Below are 15,954 nucleotides of genomic sequence, written 5' to 3'. Positions count from 1 at the left end.
TCAGCCTCCCGAGTAGCTGGGATTAGAAGCTAATCTTCATCAAGTGTCCACTGCCTGTCTTACAACATGCCTGGTGTCTTACACATGGTCCTACCTAAGACAAAGGCAGAGGGACACACAGCTCTCATTCTTCCCATCCACTCTCTCCCCTTCCTCCAGCAGTTGGGCTGGGGGCCGACACCTGGAGGTCAGTTGGATTTTCTCTCTCAGGAGCTTTGGAACACAGGTCCTGAGAAAAGGAGCTGATGTGCTGCAGGCATAGAGCTGCAACATTATATATGGTCATAGCTTGAGTCATAGCAGTAGACCAGAGCCATGTGCAGAGAAATTACAGGAGGCAGGAGAAGCCACGAATGGACCAGGCTACATTGTTTGCAGAGAGAAGCAGACACAAGGAACTCCACTGTGCAGAGAAGACAGAGGTCTTTGATTTTCCAGTGAAAAGTGAAAAGTGTATGTCCTAAATCTAATCTAGGGACAGAACCTAATTTTTGTGTGATGTAATCCCCAAACTTAAGGGAAGGAATTGACTTTATTTTTACTTTTTTTTTTTTTCATTTTTCTTCTACCATGCAAGACTTTATCACAAGAAATCAACATTCTTGATTTTGAAAAATTAAGGCAATTTAATATTAAACTTTAATGGGATTTAGACATGTTCTGGGAAACCTGTTACTCACCCAGTTAAGCAAGGCAAAGGTGATCTTTAATCAAACATCCTTTTCAGGTTGTATCTGACCCCTTGATGATTATCTGATAACCTTTTTCTTTTCCTGTAAAATGTCCCTGCCAAAAGGAAATTGTAGTCTTCTTCTTCTTCTTTTTTTTTTTTTTTTAAGATGTAGTCTCACTCTCACTCAGGCTGGAGTATAATGGCACCATCTTGGCCCACTGCAACCTTTGCCTCCTGGATTCAAGTGATTCTCCTGCCTCAGCCTCCTGAGTAACTAGGATTATAGGCACCCACCACCACTCCCAGCTAATTTTTGTATTTTTAGTAGAGATGGGGTTTCACCATGTTGGTCAGGCTGGACTTGAACTCCTGACCTCAGATGATCCACTTGTCTCAGCCTCCCAAAGTGCTGGGATTACAGGCGTGAGGTACCATGCCCAGCTGAAAATCGGATTATTCTAATAGGGGCCTTTTCATGTGAATACAAGATTGTACTAATCTCATAAACCAGCTGTCTGAAGGTTTGCTCAGGCAAGGACAATGAGGCAAGCGCTGAGGCAGCGGATGTCTCAATGTTCTCCTCAGCAGAGGCCTTACCTGGGAACTCAATAGAAATGCAAATTCTCAGGTCTCACTTGATCTACTGAATAGGAAATTCTGTAGGTGGGATCCAGCAATGTGAGGTCCAGGTGAAACTGACACACACAACATTTAAGAACCTCTGACTTGAGGACACTGAAGCTCATATAGTGCTTGTTGGATTCCTCTAAAGACTGAGCTTGGGTTGGGTTGTATGGGAGTGAAGGGTGTAAGCTCCTTGCCTGACACACACAGCACGTCAGTCCGCTGAGACTACCAGGTTGCAGCAGAGAGATGGAATTGTAGGGTCACTGAACAAGGAGATGGGAGGGAACCTCAAATCCATCTCCCCAAGGAGTTTGGGGCCAGAGTTTTTAAGAGTTTTAAGTAGGCCAAGACGTGGAGTTCATTGGTGAGAGAGTGCAGGGTGAAGTCTCAGGACAGGGAAAGAAGCTGTGTTCTCAGGAGGATCCCTTCGTCTGTGGGGTTTCCAAACTGGGTGCTGGAATTCAGGGTCTGAAAAACATCTTAAGCAATAGTTAAACCAAGGCCTTATGCTTCTAATGTCAGTGATGCTGTCTATAAGAACAACAGGGAGGCAAATTAATTCTCACACAGTCTTCTGGCCCTAAGGTCAGAAATCCAGAAACAACAGGGAGGCCAGTGGTCAGGGTCCAGGGCTACCTGATGCTCAGCAGCAACGCAGTGGGCCAGAGTGCAGCCTGCCTGGTGCTGAATTTAACTATCTTTCTGCCCAGAACACAGCACGCAATTTCTGTTAACCCTGTAGGGACATATCCACAAGCCAGTTTTCCACATTCTTCTTGGCTCAAAGTGGCCTCCCTTCAATAAATAAATGATCCCCTTGAGAGGGGCTTAGACTGACCCAGTGAAAAGCCCCCTGCTGTTTCCACTGTGGACTGTGGAGCTTTGTTCAGGGAACAGGGCCAACTGCGGCTCCATGGGCCCTGTGATAACCCTACGCTGTTGGCTGGCCTGGTTCCCCATCCAGAAGGAGGTTAATGAGGAGGGGAAGGCAAGCACTCCTCACAGCGAACGTGCCCAAGCAAATCAGCAGGACTCGGATTTGCGTGCAGTTGTTAGCCAAGCGATCTCCCACTGACAGATCTAGCTTGGGGACAATGTCCTGTCCCCAGACAGGAGGCCTGAAAACTTGACAGATGGCAAGAGCTAGCATCTTTCTTTAGGATGAAAAGCAGGGAAGGAGTCCTAATAATTGGAGGAACACACATTTGGAGAAGAAAATAATGGCCACGTCTTTACCAGATCATTCCTCACCAGCCCCTCCCACCTTCCTCCGGGGAAAACTGCTTTCTCTTTCCTCTGTGCCCCACGACAGCTCCACCTCCCCTGACACAGCACGATACTGTTATCCTTGCTTCTAGACTGGCTCCTTAATGAGACTCTGTGAGGGCCAAAGCAATGATTAGTCATCTTTGTGTTCTCTGTGTTTGGCAAAATGTATTTGCTGGATGAATGAACTTTAACGAGGGCTGGTGCAGGTGTTTGGGTGGCAAAGGGAGTTGACTAGCAGATCCTAAGACCCAGGCAGTCAGTCCTTCCTGACTGTAGATTCCCTTTGGCCTTGAACGCGCACACACACACACACACACACACACACACGTGCACACATGCATACACACATCATAATGGTGAGTTCAGGACAGTTAAAATTCCCTTTCAATTTCAAAAAGCTTAAAGCTTTAAATGGGCTGGGCACAGCAGCTCACTCCTGTAATCCCAGCACTTTGGGAGGCTGAGGGGGGTGGATCACCTGAAGTCAGGAGTTCGAGACCAACCAGGCCAACATACTGAAACCCCATCTCCAATAAAAACACAAAATTAGCTGGGTATGGTGGCATGCACCTGTAATCCCAGCTACTGGGGAGGCTGAGGCAGAGGAATCACTTGAACCGGGGAGGCAGAGATTGGAGGTTGCAGTGAGCCAATATCACACTATTACACTCCAGCCTGGGTAAAAAGAGGAAAACTCCACCTAAAAAAATAAATAAATAAAACAAAACAAAAAGCTTTAAAAGGCGACAGTCGCTAGTTGCAATGGTCCATTCAAACAGAAGAATTAGTTTCCACTGCCTTACTCCCAAAGAACATGCACATCTTACAGAAAGGTGAGATACTACTCAAGTGTAAGGTCATTTTTGTTCCTATCAAGGAATACAAAAAAAAACATTGGGCTGGGCGCGGTGGCTCACGCCTGTAATCCCAGCACTTTGGGAGGACGAGGTGGGCAGATCACAAGGTCAAGAGATCAAGACCATCCTGGCCAACATGGTGAAACCCCGTCTCTACTAAAAAATACAAAAACGTTAGCTGGGCGAGGTGGTGCGTGCCTGTAGTCCCAGCTACTGGGGAGGCTGACGCAGGAGAATTGCTTGAACCCAGGAGGTGGAGATTGCAGTGAGCCGAGATTGTGCCACTGTACTCCAGCCTGGTGCCTGGTGACAGAGCAAGACTGTTTCAAAAAAAAAAAAGAAAAACATTGAAAATTCAAACTGCATTTTGTCAACCTTCTAGGTTCCTTCGGAGCTGCTGAGAAGTGTACCTTTGTGTTCTCAGTGCACAGGGGTTTGCTAAGGAAGTGTGCAGTGTCAACAAGACCAGAGTCGCTGTTTTCTTAGTTGAGCGAGGTGGCTTCATTCAGGGACTTGATATTTGCATATAAACCTCATCATTGCAGGGACAGCAGGAGCTGGCACAAATTAGGCTGGTACTTGATATGCTAATTACGATGGTTTGTAATCTTTGAAGGCTGTTTGGAAAGAGAATTTAGAATTGGAGAGAATGGAAACGCAGTGGAGTTAAATGACTTGCCCAACGGTCTCACAGCCAATGAATGGGAATTTGGTATGTGTTTCCAGTGTGCAGAGAATACTACATGCAATATCTGATTTAATCCTCTCAACAGTTCTCTGGTGAGTATTTTATTACTATTATTGCCATGCTGTAAGGGAAGACACAGAACTGCCACTTGCCCAAACTTACTCTGCTAATGAGTGGAGGAATCAAAGTTTTGTTGAGATTTCGGCTGAGGTCGGTCTGGTTCCAGAAAAGAACATTTGAAGGTCAGTCTTTGCTTACCGAGAACAGAGCTAAGATTGTCTCAATTTTTTTTTAATCACTCAAAAATTTTAATGCTCAGTTTTTACAAACACATTCAAGTTTTCATCCAATTTTCTGATTCATAGCAAAATGTACTAGCTCTAAAAATGTGCATTCTTCAGCTTTCTCCTACACCTTTTTGCCTATTTTCAAAACTGAGCGCTGGGTATTTTTAACATAAGTATATTATGTTATATGTGCATTTTAATTGCATATTTTGGGGAAGAAATGAAATCCATGATATTCTGGGTAACTCATAGTGTGCTTATAAAATGAAAAGCTGTCTATCAAAATATACTTTTCACTGGGAAAAAGAAATAAAACAGACAAATGGATCTACACTAATTAAACATTGCCTTTGATAAATTTCAGTGCAGGACAGTCCAGAACAACCATATTTGCCCTTTTTTCCCAGAGTTGTTCAACTTCTGAGTTGAGTATTTCAATAATTTTTTTTCTTGAGATGGAGTCTCGTTCTGTCACCCTGGCTGAAGTTCAGTGACGCGATCTCAGCTCACTGCAAACTCTGCCTCCTGGGTTCAAGTGATTCTCCTGCCTCAGCCTCCCAAGTAGCTGGGATTACCGGCATTAGCCACCACACCAGCTAATTTTTGTATTTTCAGTAGAGATGGGGTTTTACCATGTTGGCCAGGATGGTCTCAAACTCCTAACCTCAGGTGATCTACCTGCCTCAGCCTCCCAAAGTGCTGGGATTACAGGTGTTAGCCACCATGTCTGGTTATCTCACTAATATTTTTAATTGAGATTTTATTATGTTGGCATTTGTTTCTCATTCTACATCTTTAAATCTTTAGCAAGCTCTGAGCTCTTACAATTTTCTGATAATTTTTGGGAGCTTATTCAGGAGCATCTGGACTAGTGGACACTTAGAGTAAATGTCCACACCCAGCACTCCCCGTCATCACATGCTCCACGCTCTTCTCATACTCACCTTGAGTTAGTAACTCTTCTCTGAGCTGTATTTCTTCAGAGATTTCTGAACAGCTTCAGCATCTTTAAGGTCAGGTCACGTGCAAAGCTCAGCTCTCTCCTTAGCAAGCTTCTGTTTCTTTCTTTGTTCTCACAGCCTGATCTTGAAGTTAGGGTCACTCTGTCTCTTGTGGTCAAGTAAATGCAGTACTCACGTACCCTGGCTGTGATGGCACTGTTCTGGCCCCATCATCTTCTGTCAACTGTGGTGGCAGGGTCTCAATTCTTAAATCAGCAATGAACATCTGCTGCTTAGTTCCTATTACTACTGCACATAAAAGGCTGCATTTCTCAAATTGGAAAAAAATTGGGGATTTTGTACATTCAAGTTAGCCTTTTAGTTAATTCCTGACCAAATTTACTATTATCAAGATGTTTATATTTCATTCCATTCACAAGCCATCTGACAGCAATGAAGGTTGTATGAACATTGTGAAAGCAGAATCCAAAACATGGATGTGTCTTTTTCCTATTTCCCACCTCATTTGAGGTTTGTAGTGTATCTAACAGCAACTGATGTGGTATATTCTGTCCTTCAATGTAAAAATTTTAAAAGTAAACATTCAGGTTGAATATTTTGAGGGAAACATTGATACTTTTGCACAGCAAAAATAAATAAATACATATATATTTCTCCTGTATGCAAGAAATTTCTCAGCAATTGGAAGTGCTGCTCTAAGGCTTACCCTGAAATCAGCACACACTCTGGTGGTTCATGCAGGATAAACGTGAGAATGTGCTGATTCCTATACCACAGGCCCCGGTTGGGGCTTCTCCCTTCCACGCTGTGTATTTGCTGAATGAATGAGCTTTAACGAGGGCTGGCGCAGGTTTTGAGTGACAAGGGGGGTTGACTAGCAGCCATACATGCAAGGACAGCAAATTGGAAGTTGGTCATCACTGAGGTCTTAGGAGAGCTTGGGTGGGTATGAGGGGTAGATCTGAGGGGCTAAGGAAGGGGCCAATGACAGGGGTGGGTGCTGGCTGCCCTTGGCACGCAGTAGATGCGCAACAAAGGTGGAGTCTCTGGACAGATGGCTCAGAAGTCTTTGGGGAAGGAGAAGGAGAGGGAGGTCAGAGATGAATCTTCGGAGTCCAGTACCAATTTAAAGGAGCAGGAAAGCAATGCTGACAAGGAGGCTTCTCTTCTCTAAGCATCGGCTTTTTCCTCCGCCTTCTAGAAGCTACTTCCTATTAGAATTTCAGGCTCATGCTTCTGGCCTTCCCTCTTCTCCCTTCTTGGATCAGGGCCTTGATCAGAATATAGCTCCTGGAAGACCCCTCTGGCCTCCAAGACAGACAAACAGGAATAAGGGGATTGTTTCAAGTCTTTCCCCACTCAGAAATGTGGAAAAACTGCGATGGGAGATGTGGAGCTGAAAATGTTTTCATTTATGACCTAATAAGCTAAGTCAATTTCACACACACACACACACACACACCATAAAAAACATCATGAATCCTGATGACGTCATTTTTGCAGCTGCAATGCTATTACTATCGTTGAGGGCCTTCCTAAAGCATCTTGCTACATCCGCATTTGATCCAATCACGCTATCTGTGCCCAAATCGGCATCAGAGATTGCAATCGTTTTTGGAGGTATGGCTCAAGGCCATGCTTGTTCACCACACTGCACAGTATACTTGGGCTGCTGACGCTTGGCACTGCGTGTTTCCTCGTGTAGAACAAGAGGACGCTGGGACACACACACAGTCATGTTGTTGAATGGAAGCTGAAATGTCACAAGCAGGTTTCCTTTAGCAGTAATGGGTCTTGTTTTCACAAAGTCTCAAAGAATTGAACCGTTTGCCCCTCTCCCTCGCTCTTCTCAGAACACTCTCCCAGGACCCAACTTAAACTTCTGGAGGGATCAAACATCAACTCAGGAGTTAATCAGGAACTCAATGCCAGCCCCTCCCTGGATCAGTGTATGAGGGTTGTGCTGCTTCACACTCACAGCCCTATTTAATGTTTTTGTTTTGTTTTGTTTTTGAGATGGAGTCTTGCTTTGTTGCCGGGATGAAGTGCAGTGGCGTGATCTCAGTTCAACCTCCGGCTCCAGGTTCAAGCGATTCTCCTGTCTTAGCCTCCCGAATAACTGGGACTACAGGTGCACACCACCATGCCCAGTTAATTTTTGTGTATTTAGTAGAGATGAGATTTCACCATGTTGGCCAGGATGGTCTCGATCTCTTAACTTCATGATCTCCCACCTGGCCTCCCAAAGTGCTGGGATTACAGGCAAGAGGCATAGCACCCGGCCTCAATGTTTTAATTAAAAAATTTCTTCCACATCTTTTCCATTTTTTTTTTTTTTGTTGTCGTTGTAGAAAGGTGATTTTATTTAGGTAGAGAAAAGAGAAGAAAAGGAGAAGAAGAGAAAGACTTCCACGAAGAGTGTGGAAGGGAATTCCAGAAGGAAAAATCCTGGAGGGGAAAGGGAGCTCCCACCATGTAGGAGGTGATTCCAGAGAGCTGGAAATCCATCTTTTCCATTTTGAACTTGCATAGAACTAATCTGAGAGGAACTTATTCTTCCTGTGGGCTCCATGCATTCCCAAAGGCTCCAATTCCTGATGGCCATAAAACCTTCTTTCCACCATCATCTTGCTTGCAAATGGAAATTCCAGAACTGCTCCTGGCTCTGAGATTCCCGGGGCAGACATCTTGTGGGAACTTTCTGTGAAGAAGTAAGGCATCTCTGCGTGTCTGTCTGCCATCTGAGGATCCCCAGTTCTTCCCTTCCAGACACTTCTCTGGCATCTCCCTCCTCTGTGCATCCTGCAAAGTCGGCCTGTCTCACTCCTGGGAAAGACCCCAGCTCTGACGGTGGCCTGGTTTCCTCTGGGAGTAGAGAGTGTATGAGAGGAGACAACACCTGGTGGGGCAGGAGGGTGTGCAGAGCTCAAAGCCCGGCCCTGGCACTTAACAGTGTTATGGTGTGGAGTGGGTGGCTTATTTTCCTTGTGTCTTGGTTTCTTCATCCACAGCACTGAGAGAAAAATAATATCAGCCACCCCCACCTTAGGACCCATTACCACATTTGACAAGGCTCATTTGCTACCTTTGCTGTAGAACCTTGCCAAACCTAATTATTTCCCTTGTAGGTTCTGTTCTTGTTTTTGAAATTTGCAAAACAGAAAACCTATTTATTTCCCAGTGAGCAATGGAACTATCAAGCACATTGTTTGCCTGTAAGCAGATTTATACAGGAAGCTAAATTATTGTCAGGATGTTGGCTGCACACAACGCAGAGGCGATGGTGTGTGAAGCAAGGATGGCCTGCACATTCATCTCCACTAGTAACAGCTCATCCTTATTCAGGTGGTGCTAGATGCCAGGTGATGCGACTCTAAATGTTTATATATGAAATTTTAATCCTCACCATAACTTATGAGTTAGGAACTGTTATAATATCCCTTTCGCAAACAAGAAGACTGAGGAATAGAGAGAGTAAGTCACTTATCCAAGGACACACAGCTGGCGATGCTGGGGTCTGTCCCAGAGCCTGAGCTCTTGGAGCTGTGCTCTCTCTCTAGGGAGAAAACTGCAGTGTGGACTCCACACTGCTTTCCTCTACACCTCTTACCATGCACATCTGTACTGCTGGGCTGACTTCCTGGGTAATACAACCTGCACGATTTCACAGGATCTGTGCTTAGAAGAGTTTCATCCTTAGTTTAATGCTCTGCTGTTGCATTAACCTTGACATTCTTAGCTCTTTGATCTCTGAATCTGTATTTCTTAAGAGAAGTCCAGTGGGACAATGGAGTGTATGGATGAACAGAGCAGACACAAGCAAGATGCATGTCTGCTGCTCTTGCCATCTGATTTGCACACTGCATTCACATGGCCCCTGAGCACGGCATTCCAGTGGGTCAAGACATACGGAATTCAGCAAGGCGCAGTGCAAATACAAGGTAAGGGCGTCATGTCCATGATGGAGTAAGCAGAGGCACTGGAGCTCTGAGAGGTTGTGCTTTCCTTTGGACCAGAAACTGACCAGAACTGGCTTTTGAACGCCAGAAGGAGGCAGTAGTGCTCAAAGTTGCACAGTTGGCCAAGAAACCCTATCACACAGCTTTTCTTACTCATGCTGTTTCCCTCTACTAGCCAACTCATTGCTCCTTTTCCTTCTAATTCTTCCTTACTCTTTAGTAAGCTGTTGTTTGTAAAATACATGAATATCAAGAAGCAAAACAAAAATTGTTGAGTTAGTTTGAAACAGTGTTTCTACAGTTCTAATAAGAACAAAACATATAAGTACATGAGATTCAAAATAAAAATTGTGTAATATTTGTGATCCAACATGTGAGCTAAAAGCTCATGTTTTTTGCATTTAAAAGTGGCATTGCACAGCAGAAAGATTTATAGTCTTGTTTTTGTCTTGATCTATCTGTGAAATGGTTTATATTGAGCAGGAGAACACAGGGTCTTGCTTGGAGAGTCAGGTGAGGTCCTAGGAAGACAGATGCCTGGGTGATCATGGGGGCCAGCTCCAGATGTCAGCTACAGTTTTTCTCTTTCTCATGACATTTTTTTTTGTATGAGATTACGTGTCCCATCAAGGCGGCTACCAAGTTTTTTTTCATCACTGCTGTTTCCAACATCTATACATGGCCATGCATTTTTGAAGGTGTTCAATAAAGAATCTTCAAATGAATGAATGTATACATGACTGAGTGGATGAACAGGCTGTGAGGATTCTTCATCTTCTATCCCAGTTGGATTCAATCTGGTGATGTTCTTGCCTGTGGGAATGTGCATTAGTCATGAACTAACCATGCAGACTAAGCTGCCCAGCCCGGACCAGTTCCCACCTGTTGTCTCCTGTAATTACTGAGTATCTCTTTTCACTCTCAAGTGTTCTATGACCCGGACGATAAACTATGTGATCACTCTAATTACAGAAGGTAGGACAGCTTCAGAACAAGAACAAAAACCAGAAGATACCAGTCGCAGGACTTCCTAAAGATAGGTGTTGATGAAGGAGGGGACAGCAAATGCTTTCTAAGGCCTCTTTCTTTTTCTTCAGATGGGGTCTTGCTCTGTTATCCAGGCAGGAGTGCAGTGGTGCAATCACAGCTCGCTGCAGCCTCAAACTCCCAGGCTCAAGCAATCCTCCCACCTCAGCCTCCTTGGTCGCTGGGACTACTGGCACACACCACCATGCCCTGCTAAAAATTTTTTTTTTAAAGACGGGGTCTCACCATGTTGCCTAGGCTGGCATTGAACTCCTAGGCTCAACCAATTCTCCTACCTCAGCCTCCCAAAGCACTGGGATTACAGGCATGGGCCACCACACCTGGCCTCTAAGTCCTCTTTCTGCTCTCAGATTCTTAGATCCTGTGAAATACATTATATATATTCATATTGTATTGTATTATATTGTATAGTTATTATATATATATTTTTCTTTATTTACAGGCACACTCATTTTATTGTGCTTTGCTTTATTGCACTTTGCAGATGTGTTTTTTTACAAATTGAGGCTTTGTGGCAACCCGGCACCGGGTGTGTCTGTTGGCACTACGTTTCCAACAGCATGTGCTTGCTTTCTGTCATTGTGTCCCATTGTGGTAATTCTCAAAACATTTCACAGTTTGTCGTGATTATTACCTGTCATGGTGATCTTTGATGTTACTATTGTAATTGTTTTGGGGTGCACACATATGAGATGACAGACAATCGATCAAGGAGGAAATACAAAATTTACTTACCCAAATCCACAGTATTGAAAAACACAAAACCACAGCTAAGTCTCAACATTCTATCCCAATAAGGTAGTCAGGAATATGTAGAACTAACTGTGATATTGCAAAATATGTATTTGTTCTTCCTCTCCCTCTCCTGGTATATAACTCCTAAAATCCTTGGACTCTTCAAAGCGATAAATGCCTTTCTGTAGCTTCAGGATGGGGGCTGGTCACTGGAAAAACCAAGGCAGGATTAGAGAGTTTGGACTTTCAACCCCACCTCTCAATCTCTGGGGAGGGGAGAGGGGTTGAAAGTTAAGTTGATCAGCAATGGCCAATGGTTTAATCACTCATGCCTAGATAATAAAGCCTCCATAAAAACCCAAAAGTACTGGGTTCGGGGAGCAGCTGGATGGCTGAACCTGTGGAGGTTCCTGGAGGTTGGTATGCCTGTGGAAGCTCCATGTTTCTCTCCCCATGCTTCACCCTACTCACCTTTTCTTCTGTGTCCTTTGTAATATCCTTTATAACAAACCAGTAACATGTTTCCCTGGGTTCTGTGAACTGCTGTAGCAAATCAATCAAAGCCAAGGAGGGTTTGTGGGAATCCTGATTTATAGCCAGACTGGAAGCACAGTTCTCAACCTGGGGCTTTTGATGAACATCAGAAGTACGGTGGGTGGCCTTGTGGGGCTGGCCTCAATCTGCGTAATCTGAGACCATCTCTAGGTAGATAGTGTCAGAACTGAATTGAACTAGAGGACACCCAGGTGGTATATACTGCAGAATTCATTGCTTACTTGCTGGGGGAAAAATCCCCGCACGTCTGGCGTGTTGTGAGGGTAGAGTGGGAGACAACGGAGTTTGGTTTTTTGACTTACAAGCATTTGTTATATTAATTCCATCATGTTAACCTCCTTAATTATGATATTTTAGTATATGTATTTGAGTATATGCTATTTGAGTATATTTTGTCTGAGAATGAACAGACGTGATGATACAGTTTGGATGTTTTGTCCTTTCCAAATCTCACATTGAACTGTGACCTCCAATGTTGGAAGTGGGCCTGGTGGGAGGTGTTTGGAACATGGGGGTGAATTCTTCATGCGTGGCTTAGCACCATCCGCTTGGTGATGAGTGAGTTCTCACTCTGAGTTCGCATGAGATTTGGTTGTTTAGAAGTGTGTGGCACCTCCCCCAACCCTTGCTCCCATGCTCACCATGTGATGCCTGCTCTCTGTCACCTTAAACCATGATTGGAAGCTCCCTGAGGCCCTCACCAGAAGCAGATGCTGGAGCCAGGCTGACTCAGCCTGCAGAACCATAAGCCAATTAACCCTCTTGATTTTATAAATTACCAGCCTCAGATATTCCTTTGTGATGTTACAAAAATGATGGAACACAGGCGACCTACAATTTATTGTGAATAATCCCATATGGATAATTATTAGGTTGGTGCAAAAGCAATTGTGGTTTTCATCATTAAAAGTAATGTAAAAAGGGCAGGGTGTGGTGGCTCACACTTGTAATCCCAGCACTTTGGGAGCCTGAGGAGGGTGGATCATCTGAGGTCAGGAGTTCGAGACCAGCCTGGCCAACATAGTGAAACCCCGTCTGTACTAAAAATATAAAAAATTAGCTGGGCTTGGTGGTGCGTGCGTATAATCGCAGCTACTCAGGAGGCTGAGGCAGGAGAATAACTTGAACCTGGGAGGCAGAGGTTGCAGTGAGCCCAGATCACACCATTATACTCCAGCCTGGGCAACAAGAGCAAAACTCCATTTTAAAACTAAAATTTAAAAAAGGGAATGTAAAAAGCAATAAAAATAGCACTTTTAAGTCAACCTTAACTCTCATATTCATAAAGCTGGGAATAATATTAAATCTTATTTAAATGCAACTCCTTTATTTTATTTATTTATTTTTTATTTTTCCTGCAAAGCCTATATATTTACTAATTGGCATTTTTTTATTGCATTTTAGGTTTTGGGGTACAAGTGAAGAACATGCAAGATAGTTGTATAGGTACACACGTGGCAGTGTGATTTGCTGCCTTCCTCCCCTTCACCTATATCTGGCATTTCTCCCCATGCTGTCTCTCCCGAACTCCCCACCACCCGCTGTCCCTCCCCTATTCCCCCCAACAGACCCCAGTGTGTAGTGCTCCCCTCCCTGTGTCCATGTGTTCTCATTGTTCAACACCCACCTATAAGTGAGAAAATGTGGTATTTCATTTTCTGTTCTTGTGTCAGTTTGCTGAGAATGATGGTCTCCAGTTTCATCCATGTCCCTACAAAGGACATGAACTCATCGTTTTTGATGGCTGCATAATATTCCATGGTGTATATGTGCCACATTTTCCCTGTCCAGTCCATCATTGTTGGGCATTTGGATTGGTTCCAGGTCTTTGCTATTGTAAACAGTGCTGCAATGAACATTTGTGTGCATATGTCCTTATAGTAGAATGATTTATAATCCTCTGGATATATACCTGGTAATGGGATTGCTGGGTCAAATGGAATTTCTATTTCTAGGTCCTTGAGGAATCGCCACACTGTCTTCCACAATGGTTGAACTAATTTACACTACCACCAGCAGTGTAAAAGTGTTTCTATTTCTCCACATCCTCTCCAGCATCTGTTGTCTCCAGATTTTTTAATGATCGCCATTCTAACTGGCGTGAGATGGTATCTCAATGAAGTTTTAATTTGCATTTCTCTAATGACCAGTGATGATGAGCATTTTTTCATATGTTTGTTGGCCTCATGTATGTCTTCTTTTGTAAAGTGTCTGTTCATATCCTTTGCCCACTTTTGAATGGGCTTGTTTTTGTTCTTGTAAATCTGTTTTAGTTCTTTGTAAATACTGGATATCAGCCCTTTGTCAGATGGGCAGACTGCAAAAATTTTTTTCCATTCTGTTGGTTCCGATTCACTCTAATGACTATTTATTTTGCCATGCAGAAGCTGTGGAGTTTGATTAGGTCCCATTTGTCTATTTTGGCTTTTGTTGCCAATGCTTTTGGTGTTTTGGTCATGAAGTCCTTGCCTACTCCAATGTCCTGAATGATTTTGCCTAGGGTTTTTATGGTGTTAGGTCTTACGTTTAAGTCTTTAATCCATCTGGAGTTAATTTTAGTGTAAGGTGTCAGGAAGGGGTCTAGTTTCTGCTTTCTGCACATAGCTAGCCAGTTTTCACAACACCATTTATTAAACAGGGAATCCTTCCCTGCTTGTTTTTGTCAGGTTTGTCAAAGATCAGATGGTTGCAGATATGTTGTGTTGCTTCCAAGGCCTCTGTTCTGTTCCATTGGTCTATATCTCTGTTTTGGTACCAGTACCATGCTGTTTTGATTGCTGTAGCCTTGTAGTATCGTTTGAAGTCCAGTAGTGTGATGCCTCCTGCTGTGTTCTTTTTGCTTAGAATTGACTTGGCCATGCGGGCTCTCTTTTGGTTCCATATAAAGTTTAAGGTGGTTTTTTTCCAGTTCTGTGAAGAAGGTCATTGGTAGGTTGATGGGGATAGTGTGGAATCTATAAATTACTTTGGGCAGTATGGCCATTTTCACAATATTGATTCTTCCTAACCATGAACATGGAATGTTTCTCCATCTGTTTGTGTCCTCTCTTATTTCGTTGAGCAGTGGTTTGTAGTTCTCCTTGAAGAGGTCCTTTATGTTCCTTGTTAGTTGTATTCCAAGGTATTTTATTCTCTTTGTAACAATTGTGAATGGTAGTTCATTCTTGATTTGGCTCTCTGTAAGTCTGTTATTGGTGTATAGGAATGCTTGTGATTTTTGCACATTGATTTTGTATTCTGAGACTTTGCTGAAGTTGCTTATTAGTTTCAGGAGATTTTGGGCTGAGATGATGGGATCTTCTAGATATAAAATCATGTCATCTGCAAATACAGACAATTTGGCTTCCTCCTTTCCTATTTGAATACCCTTTATTTCTTTTTCTTGCCTGATTGCTATGGCTAGAACTTCCAATACTATATTGAATAGGAGTAGCGAGAGAGGGTATCCTAGTGTAGTGCCAGATTTCAAAGGGAATGCTTTCAGTTTTTGCCCATTCAGTATGATATTGGCTGTTGGTTTGTCATAAATAGCTTTTATTATTTTGAGATACATTCCATCAATACCGAATTTATTGAGGGTTTTTAGCATAAAGGGCTGTTGAATTTTGTCAAAGGCCTTCTTGGCATCAATTGAGATAATCATGTGGTTTTTGTCTTTGGTTCTGTTTATGTGGTGAATTACGTTTATAGACTTGCTTATGTTGAACCAGCCTTGCATCCCTGGGATGAATTCTACTTGATTATGGTGGATAAGCTTTTTGATGTGCTGTTGCAATCGGTTTGCCAGTATTTTATTGAAGATTTTTGCGTCTACGTTCATCACGGATATTGGCCTGAAGTTTTCTTTTCTTGTTGAGTCTCTGCCGGGTTTTGGTATCAGGATGATGTTGGTCTCATGAAATGATTTGGGAAGAATTCCCACTTTTTGGATAATTTGGAATAGTTTCAGAAGAAATGGTACCAGCTCCTCTTTTTGTGTCTGGTAGAATTTGGCTATAAACCTATCTGGACCTGGGCTTTTTTTTGTGTGGTAGGCTCTTAATTGCTGCCTCAACTTCAGATCTTGTTATTGGTCTATTCAGGGTTTCAGCTTCTTCCTGGTTTAGGCCTGGGAGGAGGCAAGTGTCCAGGAATTTATCCATTTGTTCCAGGTTTACTAGTTTATGTGCATAGAGTTTGTAATAATCTCTGATGATGGTTTGAATTTCTGTGGAATCTGTAGTGATATCCCCTTTATCATTTTTTATTGCATCTATTTGGTTATTCTCTGTTTTCTTATTTATTAATCTGGCTTG

The sequence above is a fragment of the Callithrix jacchus genome, chromosome 13 (genome assembly GCF_049354715.1).
Source record: "Callithrix jacchus isolate 240 chromosome 13, calJac240_pri, whole genome shotgun sequence".
In the NCBI taxonomy this organism is placed as follows: domain Eukaryota; kingdom Metazoa; phylum Chordata; class Mammalia; order Primates; family Cebidae; genus Callithrix; species Callithrix jacchus.
The sequence above is the reverse complement of the archived record's forward strand: the minus strand, read 5'-3'. Positions refer to the sequence as shown.